Below are 16329 nucleotides of genomic sequence, written 5' to 3'. Positions count from 1 at the left end.
ATACTCAATAAATGATCATATATACTAGAAATTTCTATTTTTATATAGAAATTGAAGTATACTAGATGAAATTAAAACAACTATAATTTTAACCTCTATTTCTAGAAAGTTGGATAGATTTAAATTGCATACTGCAGAAATAAGTAATATTAGTATATTAGTTTAATAAATATTAAGAAATGGCTATTAAAATACAGAATAAAATGTAAGACAATGAACATAAACAGGACAAAGGCATTATCCTACTTGTTGATAAGCAAGTGATTTGGCAGTATGTAACACATGCCTGTGCCTTGTGTTCCAACCTCACAGTTTAGAACAATGAATAAACGTAATAAACTAAAAGTATTATCTTACCAACAACTTTCTTAATCAGTGACTATACTATAGCTAAAGACAAGACTTTACAGGAAAAAAGAACGCAACAATGTTAGTATGATTGAAATTGCTGAAGGTTACTTGATACACTCATCTTGCTATAATTATTTTATTAATGAGAAGTATGATAGAAAACCCCCAAAATAAGTTATACACCATAAGTGGTACTAACATGATTTGAATGCATTGTCTAATCCTAATAAAATAGTTCTTCCCCATTTAATCATAGTCATTATTTTATCACAGTAAGGTACCGTGTTGCATTTATTTACTTATCCATTTGCTCACTACCTATTTTTGAATGTTTAGTGTGTGCCACACATTGTTAAAACTTTTATTGAAATGTCCATGAACAAAACAGGAAAAAAAAAATCCATGCACTCAATTCTACTGAAGCAGGGATAGACATAATATACAAAGTAAATGTAAATATCATTTACTACTGGGGAAGGTGCAAAGTGCAATGGACATAGAGTCCAGAAGCAGAATCAGTAATGCAACTGGTGAGGGTGGAGATTGTGAATACAATTTAAATAAGTAAGCAGAAAAGTTCTCACTGAAACCTTTTGCAAAAAACTTGGAAGATAGTGGTAGTGATTGAGGGTGACTTCAGGAATATGTGGGGAAGGAAGTTTTAAGGATGACTAAATAGTGAGCGAAAAATTTCAGAAGCAGGAAGGAAGCCAGAGTGGCTGGGGCAGAGACTGATATGAGAGTGGTAGTTCAAGGTGAATGGCAGCTTACAAGCTGCGTGTAGACGTTTCTCCTGAGTACAACAGGAAGCCATTGTGGTTTTTGAATAGAGGGAGGATATGATTTGTTTGTGTTTCAATGAGATGAGATGTGTGAAAGGAAAATAAATCCTGGGACTCTCAAATCACTAAAGCCAAAGGGAAAACTCAAGCTTGGAACTGCTTAGCACAAACCTGCCTCCTATTCTATTCCTAGAAAAGATAGCTACTAAGATTTAGAAAAAAAAAAAAAAAAAAAAAAAGTCATGTACCTTCCTCACAAGGAATTTCTTTGTGGACAAAGGGCAGACATAATTCAAAGCCATCCCTCTGCTCACAGATAAGTGAATATCTGAGTGTCTCCTTTGGAAAAGCTAGTCAGAAACTCAAAATGATGGAACCACTTGTCTCTTACCTACCTATGACCTGGAAGCCCCTCCCCATTTCGATTTGTTCCACTTTTCTGGATGGAACACATATTGATTGATTGATGTCTCGTATTTCCCTAAAATGTATAAAATCAGGTTGTGCCCCAACCACCTGTGGCACATGTTATCAGGTCTCCCGAAGCTGTGTAATGGTCACGAGCCCTTAACTTCGGCAAAATAAACTTTCTAAATGGACTGAGACCTGTCTCAGATATTTGGGGTTTGCAGATGAAGTGTTTTCTTTACTATGGACAATATATCCAATATAATATGTTTATAAGTAGACTTAAATCTATAATACTCAATTTCTAAATAAATGCATAGGAAGACAGTATTACTTAGCATATAAATCAATCGAGATGTAGATGTACAAATTCCTGCTCTAATACCATATAATAACTCTAAAATATGATATGTAAAATTATTTTAAATCCTAGGAATTTTTTTAAAGCTGTTTATGTTTCTCGTAATGACTGCCATAGTAAAATATATCTGATTGCCCAAGTGTTCCCTTCATGTGTGTAATATCTCTTTGCTTGATTACTCACAAGTAGTCTGCTAGCTCTCAATCTTGTAGTATGCTAAAATTAACCAATAGGAACATTAAAAAAAAAAAAGTATTGAACAATTTAGCTTGCAAAAACACCCAGAAGTGAAATAATTATTCACTTATAAGTTTTTAATCATCCTAAATACCGTATGAAATCTGAACCTCACTTATTTCTGTTTCATTTAAACTGATAATTTAACACAAAAGAAGTATGGAGTAACCCTAAGATATTAAAATGTAACTAACTGTATCTTGCAAGGGCTTTACTTATGGGCATCTTTCTGTGAGATACCTAGCGTAGCCCTCGTACATAGTTCATAAATAAACACGACATGAACTTTTTATAATCTATTGTTTTAAAGAAAATGTTTACTTCAAGCTGCTTTATTTATTCATAAACATTACTCTGATAAATTATACTATTGAGTTATTTGAACCAAATGTTGATAATAATAAAATAGTTCTAGGCCATAATAGATCACAGTTTTCTGTTTCTGAAATTATTTCAAAAATTATATAAATATATACCTGAATTTACATTAAAAAGTAATGATGACATACAACCCACCAAGACTAAATCATGAAGAAATATGAACTCTGAACAGATCTATATCTGTCTAATCTAGTATCAAACTACATATAGGTCTGTTCAGATTTTGGATATTGAATCAATAATCAAACTTCCCAACAAAGAAAAGTCCAGGAGCAGACAGATATGTGAATAAATTCTCCACAGCACTAACCATCACAGAAATACAAATCAAAACCACAGTGAGATATCACCTCACTCTAGTGGGAACAGCTATTATCAAAAAAACAAAAAAATAATAAATGCTAATGAGGATGTGAAAAAGGGGAAACTCTTATACATTGTTTACGGCAATGTAAAGTAGTAAAACCATTACAAAAAACGGTATGGTAATCCCTCAAAAAATTACAAGTAGATTCACCATATGATCCAGAAATCTCATTACTTGTTACATATTCAAAGGAAATGAACCCAGTATATAAAAGAGACAGCTGCACTTCCATGTTTATTGCAGCACTATTCACAATAGCCAAATTATAGAATCAACTAAATGCTCAACCATGGATATATGGATAATGGAAATGTGCTCCATTTGTTGGAACACAATGGAATACTATTCAGCCATAAAAAGAATAAAATCCTATTATTTTCAATAACATGAATGAGCCTGAAGGACATTACATTAAGCAAAATAAGCCAGGCACCAAAGACAAATACCACATTATCTCACTCACATGTGTACTCTGAAAAAAAAAGTCTCATAGAATTTGAGAGTAAAATGGTGATTATCAGAGACTGGAGACAACAAGTGGGGAGGGGTAGATGGAGAGAGGTTGGTCAATGGGTACAATTTTGCAGTTAGGAGAAATAACTTTTGGTATTCTATTGCACATTAGAGTGACCACAACTAACAATAATGCATTGCATAGTTTCAACAGCTAGAAGAGAGGATTCGAATGTTCTCACAACAAAGTAATAATAAATGTTTAAGGTGATGAATATACTAATTACCTAATTTGTTCATTGCACAATATATACAAGCATCAAAACATAGCATTGTAATCCATGAATATGTATAATTATTGTGTGTCAAAAACAAAAACAGAAAGTAAGCCCAGGATCAGATGACTTTATTGGCACATTCTCACTGAGCAATTCTAATATATGCTCTAATATACACACATGTCTTCATGAACAATTATCAGGTCAAACACATTGGTTCACATTTACAATCCCAGCACTTTGGGAGGCCAAGGTGGAAGGATGACTTTAACCCAGAAGTTCAAGACCAACCTGAGCAACCTAGCAAAACCCCATCTCTAAAAATGTTACAAAAATTAGTTGGGCATGTTAGCACATGCCTGTAGTCCCAGCTACTCAGAGGCTGAGGCAGGAGGAACACTTGAACCCAGGAAGTCAAAGCTACAGTGAGCTGGAATCATGTCACTGCACTCCAGCATGGGCGACCGAGTGAGGCCCTGTCTCAAAACACTAAAACAAAAACAATCATCAAAGGTAATCTTCTTGTATCTCCACCTCACCATCTATTTACTCATAGTTTAGACTGATTCCTTGCTTCTTTCATTGAAATGACAAATTAGATGTTGAGAATTTGAAGAGCAGAGAAGAATCTGATGACGGAAGTCAATGCACTGGCAGCACAGAAAGTGACAGCTGACAGTTTCGCAGCCAGAAAGGCAATGTGACATTTCCACTTTGAGTTGAAAGATGAGTAAAAATTTGTAAGATGAAGAAACAGGGGGAAGCTTTACATACAAGGAAAGCATTACATGTAAAGACCAGGGGCATGAAAGGTCATAGCAGTTGATAAATAAAGAGTGACAGGTACGTCATGTTGATGGAAGGGGTGGTAGTAAAGGAGGGGATGAAAGATATGTAGCTTGTAGGATGAGAAGGCTAGATTGAGAATGAAGGGAGTTGCGATATGCTATGAAGTTAAGGCTTCATTACAAGGCAGTGAGTTAAGGACAGAAAAATAACATTCTTCAAAACCATCAGCTTCATAGAAATATTGACCAGTTTATCCTTACGTGCCAGGATTTGACAGGAGATCCAGAAATATTTTTGACTAAGTGCACTCTTCTAGGACCTTGCTGAAAATTGCAAGAATCTGAGACTTCCCTGCTATTTCGCCTATTTTTGTGTTTACCGGCATACAGATCAGTTTTAACTAATGCTCAGTCACAGTTTTCAAAGTCTTGAGGCCTAGTTAGCAGGTGCTCATCTAAGTTAGTGCCATATATTTTATATTCTATTACATACAATACAGCAGCTTAAGAAAACAAATCCTGTATTGATTATGATATGTGTCTGAATGTGTGTAAACATGGTTTTACAGGTGATGAGATCCAGGCTGCATTGCTAGAATATGAGCATTGTCAAGAACTGTGAAGAATCTGAAATTCTACCCTACTTCCAGGCTAACAAATTAGCCTGCTCCAGTTTCATGGATGCTGGCAGAAGAAACAAGATTCATGGAGGAGAGAGAAGTGACTTTGCTACTGACAATACAGTAGGCAGCATAAATTTCATGTTTACATCTGTACTCCTTATTTCCCCCAAGCCTCACCAGCATGATTCGGAGATACTCACGTGAATGCTGCACATGTGGTGGGTTTGTTTCACCTCTAAGGGATCTCTGAGTTTTGGAAACTCTAATCCTTTAAAGGGGCTGCCAGAAAACCTGCCCAACCTTTCCCTGAAGGGAGACATTATCTTTATGATTCTGGCCAAGGAACAATTCTCTACTCTCTGACCGAAAGGAAGTCAATATCTTTATCTTCCAACTCTTTGATCTACAAATATCCTGAAAATATGTTATGAAAAACAGTCACCAGTAATTATTGTTTGGAAAATGTACAGTAATCCTAAAACCCTATAGACAATTGTCTATTAACCCTCATATCTTGATGTCCCAAAGTGGAGTCCCAGTTACCACAACCATGGTTCAGACAGCAGGATAAAGGGAGATTGGAAGAAGGAGCACAATCTCTCCCTTAAAGAGTCCACCTTTTAGGCTGCACAACTCACTTCTCACATCTCATAGGTCAGAACCAGACACATGGTTGTACCTAGTTGGTAAAATGCTGGAAAGTCTTGTCTTTATTTTAGATGCCTCACTAAAAATGTGTGTTTATATTGTCATATAAAAAGGAGTGAATGAGCATTGGTGGATAATTATCCATACTCATTCATACTCTATCAGGCTTCACAGTCTCATTTACCAGCTATGTGTTATAAGAGTAGCAAGTGTCAAGAGGAGTTTGCAATAGACACCATCATTTCTTAGCAAGTGAAAAGAAAAGCAGTCACCAGTGTATTGTTGTAGTTTAGTGAGATCCCGTTCACTGTCCTGTAAGGCACGTTAACAAGTACCTCCCACGAAAAGGCAGATATAGAAGTAATCTGACAGTAGTATTGACAAGTTTTCTCATATCATCAGATGAAAGAGCTAGTGCCATAGCACTAGATCTTTTCTAACCCTATATAGCATGGTGCATTCATATTTACTTTATCATAGGTAGCTTTTTGTTGCATATGCAGGATTATTTCTACTCATCTTTTAGTCAACTGAGGTTGTGTCTCCACCAGAAAGTCTTTTCTGATCCCACTTTGTCTTGTTCCCTGAAATTTCACTTTATTTATAATTTGTATCCTAGGTATAGTTATTTACAATTTTTCATATTTACCAATAAAGCATATTTCAAGGAAAGTGCACAGAAAGCACTCCCATACCATTACGTAAATATTAGAATGTTTTGCTAACTAGCTTGGGATATTAAATATAATTTTCACTCACTGTATTTGGTTACCCAGAGAAAGTGTTCAGGCATCCTTTCTGTTGTACAATAAAAGCATTAGAATCCCCCAACTCCAGTACCTTTGAAGTAACTCTCTAGATTCAGAACTTAACTTGGTCCTTTGTTTCCTAATTAATGAAGAGCTCTTTAATCTGATGCCATGAGAAAGCTTGTCAATCCTGCTGTCAGATTGCTCCTATATCTGCCTTTCTGTGGAGGTACTTGTCAATGTGCCTTACAGGACAGTTAACGGGATTTCACTAAGCTACAACAATACATTGGTGACTGCTTTTCTTTCTACTTGCTAAAAAATGATGGTGTCTATTGCAAACTCCTCTTGAGACTTACTACTATTATAGCACATAGCTGGTAAATGATGCTGTGAAGCCTGATAGAGTCCACCTACCTTTATTTTTTAAACATATCCAAATTTACGAAAAGAATTTGACAATTATAAATATGTGAACTAATTTAGATCAATTCATCACATACCCAAACTTGACAGAATTCACCAACCCAAAACTGTCAGTTCAACCTTAATCCCTCCGTATTTCCTCTGCTCCCACTCTACGCATTTTATAATTCTGCAACTTCTTCTTTGTTATTGTATTGTAATCTCTTTTAGTATAATGTAAGCTCTCTGAGGACAGAATTTATTTATCTTCTTTGATACATTATCATGGCCAATACATGTTTGTGAAATTTAAAAAAAAATGAATGAAGTACTTGTTTCTAATTATAGAAAAAATAGTGATTCATCTGTGGAAACTTACCAATGAAAAAGCACCTGTTTAAGTTCCACTGAAGCAAGACTTTGCCAAATGGCAGGGAAAATTATTAATTATGTGTCTTGGGAACACAAAAGTAGGGAAGAAAGAAAGATTAATTTTAACTGGGTGGATTCAAAAAGGGTTCACAGGAAAGGCACAGATTAAATTATGCTTTGGATGGTGGAAAATATAAATAATCTTATATCGGTTTTAAGCAAAAGCAGATCTTAATATATTTTAACTTTTCTTGACACTATTTTTTTCAAGTACAATAAATTCAGTCCTGTTAATACTGATCTTGCCACACAGATATTGCACATAGAGAGCTAGACAAGGGTTTGTTTATCAGTCTAGAGTTTTCAAATGTATTCAAAGATCAAGTGAATATTGAGCAGGAAACTAAGTGGACAGCAAATAGTGGACACTCACAAGTTAATAAGAAATAAAAAGCAGGGCCGGTGTGATGGCTCACACCTGTAATCCCAGCACTTTGGGAGGCCGAGGTGGGTAGTTCATGAGGTCAGGAGATCGAGACCATCCTGGCTAACACAGTGAAAACCCCATCTCTACTAAAAATACAAAAAAATTAGTTAGGCATGGTGGCAGGTGCCTGTAGTTCCAGCTACTTGGGAGACTGAGGCAGGAGAATGGAGTGAACACAGGAGGCAGAACTTGCAGTGAGCAGAGATCGCGCCACTGCACTCCAGCCTGGGTGACAGAGCGAGACTCGGTCTCAATAAATAAATAAATAAATAAATAAATAAATAAATAAATAAGCAAGCAAGCAAGCAATGAAAGGGGAATCTAGGCAGAAACATGGGTAAGTGAAAAGGCAAATGGGTGTGGACAATCTAGGTAGGTTCAGGGAACTGGAATAATTTGGTATGGCTGGGACATTAGGTGGTTGTAAGGCAGGTGGTGAGAAAAGAGAATGGAGAAAGAAAGTGAAGTCTAAGCTATGAAAACCACTATATTCCAGATTGAAGAACCTGGCAGTGACCATGCTCGAATAGGGAGGGCACCAAAATGAGCTGTTGAAACACATTTTAATTCTGAGGCATAATTTATTAAATAATACCTTTCAACAACAGGCATATATCTTAGCCAGTCAACTATTGTGATGAAATTCTACTAATTGTACAGTTTCCTTGAGTAATTAGAAACAACTCTTCAACCAGAGTGAATATTTATAAAATTGAAATGCAAACACGTCACTACTCTTTTTTTTTTAAATCTTTGCAATATTTTTACCTCGGCCAAGTTACGATATGATCTGAGGGCCTGCCATTCTATTCAATCTTTGGGGCCACTCCCTTTCATGATGCTCCTGCCAAACTTAAATTTTGCATTTTATATTCAAGGACTTGATACAAATTTTTATTTCTTACTGGAATGATCCCCCCATCACATATCCATGCTGGATATCTGATAAATCAGTCAGGTCCCTTAAAAACTCATCTCTTTCAGTACGTGAATTCAAACTCTCCTGAGCTCATTAGTAGCCCCAACTGAGAGTCAGTCAACAGCAATTTCTTTTGTTTTTCTTTATTTTTTAATGTGTGAGTCTAAGATGAATTAAAATTTATACAATTTCAGGTGCCACCTTTGAGAAGAAGAATACCAAAATTTGAATAAAAATTAGAAACAGAGTATTGGAAGGCACTATGCATGTGATGGGCCTTGAGGCTTAAGGCACTGTGCTAGGTATTAGGACATAATAGAAAAACAACAGACAATGAATCCCATTTTCATAATGCTTTAAGGTGTATATGCTTCAGACTGAACAGAAATTACAACTGCCTTGTTAGAATTATTTTTTGTTTGTTTGAGACAGTCTCACTCTGTCACCCAGGTTAGAGTGTGCAGTGGCACAATCTCAGCTCACTGCAGCCTCTGCCTCCGGGGTTCCAGAATTATTAACATGAAGCTTTGCATGCCTGTAATTCTAGCACTTTGGGAGGCCAAGACAGGTAGGTCACCTGAGGTCAGGAGTTGGAGACCAACCTGGCCAACCTGGTGAAACCCTGTCTCTACTAAAAATGCCAAAAAAAAAAAAAAAAAAATAGCAAAGTGTGGTGGTGCATGCCTGTAATCCCAGCTACACAGGAGGCTGAGGCAGGAGAATTGCTTGAACCTGGGAAGTGGAGGCTGTAGTGAGCTGAGATTGCTCCACTGCACTCCAGCTTGGGTGACAGACCGAGACTCTGTCTAAAAAAAAAAAAAAAAAAAAAAAAAAAACAAAAAAAAAAAAAAAAAAAAAAAAAAACTTAACATGAAGATTTGAAGGAATAAATGAATGAATCCATTTTGCCTTAGTAAATCATGAAAGAAACTCTGTTTTCATATGTTTTGCAGATTATTAAGGGAGCGGTGCCACATATTTATTAAAATTCAAGCCTACTTATGTGTTCAGGCAGAATCATTATCTGCCTTGTGAGCTAAGAAAAATTTTAAAAAGCACAAAAAGACATCTTAGCTAGAATGTAAAGTGTGAAAGAACCAAGCCAAGGCAGCTACTGAAGAAGAAACTAAAAGAACCACTAATGTATATATTGTTTGGGGAATCTGAGGTTATATTTGGCCAAGCACCACACATCCACGTTTATTCACTTTTTTTGTTGTATTTTCTTTATTCACCAAGTAAGTCTGGCTGTGCTGGCATATATACCCTTTAGTTTAATCTGTCTTACTAGAAGATTCACTCAATTTGTTACATGAAATTGATGTAATTTTGGTCTTGAATCCATCAGAACACACTCATTAATTTTAAGCCATAAACCAATTTCTTGTTTTTTTTATTTTTTATTTTTTATTTTTTTTATTTTGGTTTTTTTCCCCCCACAACAAATAGTATCATAAATAACCTAAACTTAAGATAAGTGTTCATTGTTTTTTATTACTCTTAATTGGAAAAAGTGTTGAAAATAATATTTAAGGAAACAATAGCCAGTTTAGAATGACACATTAGTGTTATGTGGTAGCAAAACAAGGGGGAAAAAAGAAAATCACATCAGCAGAGGTGAGGAAAAAAAAATAAAAAATAAATGTAAGAGGGTGGTGTTAAAACAATTTTCTGCTATGGGTCTGAAGTAAAAGGTCACTTTCTAATGATTATGTTTCTGTCTGAGTAACACAGGAAACGTACCCAGACATTAATAGCCAGTCATCAAACCACAGAATTTTAAGGCTATTAAATCACACCCGGGGGGAAGAAAGAGATGCCAAGCAAAATCTCTACTAATTCATTTAAAGGAAAACAAAATTCAAGTGAAAAATGGAACCATTCAATATATTTTCACAGAATAGAATTAAAATTCATAATTAAAATGTAAACAATTTTGGCAATGTAAAAATTAAAAACTTCAAAGAGTATTGATATCACACTCTGATATTTTTTACAAAGAATGATACTACAGCAAACAGGATTTCCTAATATATGATGTATGCTAGCTGACCAAAAAATACAAGGACAAGAAAAGCAATCTGAATAGTGATTTCTATGTATAGTAAATTTAAAAGGTGCAGTAGAAGAAACTAGATAGACAATTTAGTCATAACAGCATGTAAGAAATTGAAACAAGACTCTGCGTTAAATATTTTCTTCATTTATTTCTGATTAAGATTGGAGAATGTTTACAATAAAATACATATTTTAAGTTGACTCAAATTTAAGTCATAAAGAAGGACACAAAGCTATAATGCAAGCTAATTATCCAAAAAATATGGATAAGTAATGTACTAACATTTTAATATGTGTGTGTGTGTGTGTGTGTGTGTGTGTGTGTTTTCATTACAAAATAATGTAAAAAGTGAATAAGATAATGAAAGGACAGGATACTTCTCACCCATATTGGGCAAATTTGCTGTGTTAATGAGATATCCATTTTCTAAACAACATCAGGAATAAATCAATTGGTGTCAATGTAAATGGTAAGAAAAATTCACTAAATAACCGATTGTTACCTATAAATAGTGATTAGAAAATGTAAAAAGGCAAAAAGGATTATGCTTTTCTCTATTATCCTCTATTAGAATTATAAAAAATAACATCCAAGAGAACATCCATTTTTTTTTTATTTTTTGGATATAGGATCTTGCTCTATCACTCAGGCTATAGAGCAGGTGGCATGATCACAGCTCACTACAGCTTCGACCTCCTGGTTCAAGAAATCCTCTCACCTCAGCCCCTCAGCCTCTCAAGTAGCTTGAACTACAGGAGCATGCCACCATTCCCAGTTATTTTAAAAATTATTTGTAGAGATAGGGTCTCACTATGTTGCCCAGGCTGGTCTCAAACTGCTGGTCTCAAGAGATCCTCTCACCTCGGCCTCCCAAAGTGTTGGAATGACAGGGGTGAGTCACTGTGCCTGGACGGAGAACATTCATTCTGTTATTGTAAGTTTTACTATCCACGAATAGATACACCCACTGGATAGTTTTACTTTTAATATTTAATATTGAAGAATGTTAAATTTTATCATTAACTTCCAAACTAAGTGTTTTTAAAGAAAAATACTGTAATGCTTAAGAAAAAAATCATTTTTCAAGAGAAAATGTGAATATAAGTAGAAAAAGTATTATTAATAAATGTACATATTTACATGTTGTGCAAAGCAGTGTTAATAAAATGTATGTATTAGTAAATACATACATTTTCTATTGAGTAAAGTGACAATATTAACACAAATGAAAATATTTTTTCTATGAATATCATTAAAAGGCACAACAGAATAAAAATTGTATTGAGAGGAGTGAGAAGCAGAGGTAACTATTTCATACAGAAATAATTTCAAGAAATTTATTTTAGAAAATTTGCAGACAAGAATGAAAATTGGTAATAAAATATTTTAATTGCCTCTCCTAGAAATCTCAGCATTCTTCAGAAGGTAATGGAAGAATAACCAACCACTGTTTATGCAAGCACCCCATCACTACAGGCTGTGTATGATTTTAACTTCTTTTCACTTCTACATAGCATCCTTCCAAAGCAGTGGTGATAGTAGGAGTTGGAGTTTTTCTCAGCAACTATAGCCAAAAGAAGTCTAGCAGAAATGTTTACAGATACTTTTTGATATTGAGAGTGATTATAGTGTAAAGTTTGATAGCGAACATTACTGCAGATAAAAGCTTTACCAAATACAAAAAAGAAATTGAATTGACAAGTAGCAATTTGCTTTGGCTTTTTGTGATTCTGGTTCACCATTTCTTATCTAATAGCTTTCTAAAAATTATAATGGATATTGACAATAATTAAACTTCTAGCAAAACATTTGAAAGGAGGATTTTGAGAGCAAGTAAATGTACCTTGAAAAAAATTAAGTGACTTAAATATTATGTGACAGGGAAAATCACAAGTAGTAAATAGAAAAATAAAATAAAGTAAAACAAAGCATGTAGAAGTTTTTCCATCATATAAAAATATTTTATTTCTTGACGTAAAAACATATACTTTAAAGACTTAAAAGATTTTAAAGGTGATAAAAAGACTTTAAAGATGATAAAAATACTTTAAAGATAAGCTAACACACTCAAAATAAGGTGGTTATAAAGGTGATTGGAAGGAGGGGAATCAAATAAAGATATCGTGTAAGAAAAGTTAAAATGCAAAAGTTTTAAGTCTGCATTGGAAATACAAATGATCACAAACAAATTGGCATTGATTGAATTCATTTTTTTTTTTTTTTTAACTGGCAAAGGAGACTTATGGCAAAGAAATCAGTCTTAAAACACACATGGAACCATTAACGTAAGTATGTACTAAAATATATCTCAAACCAGAGAACTAGAATAATAGGAAAAGGAAGAATTAAACAAACAAGTTTCAATAGATTAAAAACTTTCCTAAGCAGAAGAAAGAGTTGAGATTGTTAAAACAAATCTCCAAGTAGTAATTTAAAAGAATGAGAAGTAGGCCTCAGATTGTACCCTCAGAAACATTTTGACTTTTGAGGAGGAAATACAAGCTTTTTAAGCTGTGGTCTCTTAGGTCTACATCCTCTCCTGTATTTTCTGTTTTTGAAATAGATGCTAAATCTCTGGAAACCGCTTTTCTGCTTTGCCAGCTGGTTCCCTATTAGGATCTGACATCAGTGGATGGCAAAGACTGAAAGACTAGAGGAGAGTAAAGGGTCTTGTTTTCTTTTGTTTGTTTGCTTGCTTTTTTTTTTTTTTTCCTATGAGTGTCACCCCATCCTTTTCTCACCGTAGCAGCAAGAGTTGTTCTGTACCATCAGACATCCCTAGTTTGCAATTTTTCTAAGACACGCCATCAGCTTCATTGACACTACTCTAAGACATCAGCACCAGCAGATTGGCATCCACTCCTCAGAGCTCTGGGTCCAGGTCTTTCCTGCTGAGACTAGCTCCAGCTAAGCAGTGGCCCAAATCACAGTTAACTGAATTTCAGTGCACAGGCCCCTTCCCCAAGCTTCTAAATCTTAATCATTTTAACCTTGTCTTTTAGTTCTCCACCCCCAGGAGAGGTAGCTATTATTTTGAGTTGATTAATTTACAATATAGTGTTATTTTGTTGACTTTTTGGTTAACTAGTAAATTTTTATATTTACTCAACAAAACTTTGTATTTAATATTAAAATATCTTTGTTTAGAATAACTGATAAATGACTGTTCTGATTTCTGGCTCTTGAATGAATGTTAACTAATATAAACACAGTAAAAACATCTATAAGAATAAAGGTTTGGGTTATAAAAACGCATATGAAAGATAAAAAATCACTGAACTTACATATCTCCCCCACTCCGCAAAAAAGACAGAATATCAGTAAATAATATCTATTGAATTTAAAAAATACAAGGCAGATATATTAAATTACTTAAGCTAATTTGCAAACAATGTGAAAAGACACAGGAAAGTCCTTTTCAGACATGGAATCTAATAAATCACATAATCAACACATACTTCCTGGAAAGTAAAAATAATAAAGTGAGATGCATTCACTTGGAAATTATTAATTTTCAGAATACACGAAAAACTCCATAAATCAAAATGAAAAAGAACACACGGAAATAGAATTAGAGATAAAATTTTGAAAATAAACTTTAATAGAAGATATACAAACGACTAATACATATATTAAAGATTTTTGATCACATCAGTTCTTGGAGAATGTGACAACATTATTCACCAGAATGGAGAATGATAAATAAAAGACAAGTCAGATGTCACCAAGTCAGTGGGGTACAGGGAGCATTCAGAATTCAAAAATCTGTTAATGTGTGGACAAATTAGGAAAACCAGTTACAAACACTTTTGAGCAGTATCTACTAAAACTGAGTACAAGTAAAGCCTAGTAATTTAATTTCTAGGTCTACAACCAGCTAAAATGTGTGTGTATGTTCACCAGAAGACATACATAAGAATATTCATAATTGCATTATTCTTAATCATCAAGAAGAGGAAATAACTTAAATATCCAACTACACTCAGTAGTTGAATGTAGGAAAATGAATAAACTTGCAGTATAATAATTGTTATACTTTGGATGTGTGTCTCCACCCAAATCTCATATTGTAATGTACAGCCCAGTTCTGGAGATGGGGCCTGGTGGGGGTAATTGGGTCCTGGGGGCAGATTTCTCATGAATGGTTTACAACCATCCCTCTTGGTACTGTCCTTACAATAGTGAGTGAGTACTTGTGAGATCTGGTTGTTTAAAAGTGTGTAGCACCTCCCACCTGGATCTTTTGCTCCTCCTTTGACCATGTGATGTGCCTGCTCCCCCTTAGCCATCTGCCATGATTGTAAGTTTCCTGAGGCCTCCCAAGAAGCTGAGCAGATGTCAGCATCATGCTTCCTATATAGCCTGAAGAAGTATGAGACAAGTAAAGCTTTTTTCTTTCTAAATTTCCCAGTCTCAAGTATTTCTTTACGGCAATGTGAGAATGGACTAACAGTAATAAAGAAAAATAAACTCCAAGAACGACTGTTAATACTATAATTTGTTAAATTCTGAATTTAAAGACAAGAGTAAGTAGAACTAAATCAAATGAAAATTAAGAAAATAAGGAAGAAGATACACATAGCCTCTGTGTATGATTGTTTGATTACAAATAAAAACAAAACCGTATAATGACACTGGCAAATGCTATGACAAGATAAAATTAGTAATAACACTAACAGAGAAAAATAACAAATTAGCACAATCACAACATAGAATGAGGACATAGTAATACTAAATAAATGATTTGTGGCAGTGATGAAATTAGAAGTGATATGTGACTGCCATCTGCTAAATTTTAGAATATCAGTAAAATAGAAATTGTAAAGGTATCATATATAATAGTGTACATAAAACTTCAACTGTCATTTCTTTCTCATGCTTAACAAAATTATGCTTCTCGTGATTTAAGACAATTATAGCAGATAAGTTGTAGAAAGCTGCTTCATTCATGCCATGATATTATGCTAAAATAAGATTTATATCATAATGAAAAATTTTATAAAATAATTTATAAGCAACTTTGATGCAAAATCATAGCTAGAATATGGAATGCAAAAAAATAAAGAATTAATACAATATGAGCAAGAAGGATTTACTTAGATATGTAATATGATTTATAGTTAGAGTATTTATGCAAATTACCACATAAACAGATCAAATAAGAAAACAGTCATCACCTTGACAAATTCATAAAATGTACACTCATTTTAGAAAATAAAATTTCTACTATGGAAACTACAGACAGTAAAATACTGCTTTTAACCTTAAGCAATATATGTATATCAAACAACTGAAATCAGAGACTATAAAGCACTATAAGAGTTTTCCAATTAAAATGGATAGATAAGGACACCTGATATTACTACTATTTAGGTAATTATTCTTTTTTTTTTTTTTTTTTTTTTTTTTTTTTTTTTTGAGACGGAGTCTTGCTCTGCCACCCAGGCTGGAGTGCAGTGGCCGGATCTCAGCTCACTGCAAGCTCCGCCTCCCGGGTTTACGCCATTCTCCTGTCTCAGCCTCCCGAGTAGCTGGGACTACAGGCGCCCGCCTCGTCGCCCGGCTAGTTTTTTGTATTTTTAAGTAGAGACAGGGTTTCACCGTATTAGCCAGGATGGTCTCGATCTCCTGACCTCGTGATCCGCCCGTCTCGGCCTCCCA

At 34.5% G+C, this 16329-nt stretch overlaps 1 protein-coding gene across 2 annotated transcripts in view; it reads right to left on the bottom strand.

Moving 5' to 3' along the window:
* Positions 1–16329, bottom strand: part of KLHL1 (kelch like family member 1) — a 456085-nt gene that overhangs the window by 19144 nt on the left and 420612 nt on the right. The gene's annotated exons all lie outside the window — the stretch shown is intronic.

Source organism: Trachypithecus francoisi, unplaced genomic scaffold (genome assembly GCF_009764315.1).
Source record: "Trachypithecus francoisi isolate TF-2019V2 unplaced genomic scaffold, Tfra_2.0 Lachesis_group18, whole genome shotgun sequence".
Taxonomy (NCBI): Eukaryota; Metazoa; Chordata; class Mammalia; order Primates; family Cercopithecidae; genus Trachypithecus; species Trachypithecus francoisi.
Note: the sequence above shows the minus strand (reverse complement) of the source record. Positions and strands in the feature narration are given on the sequence as shown.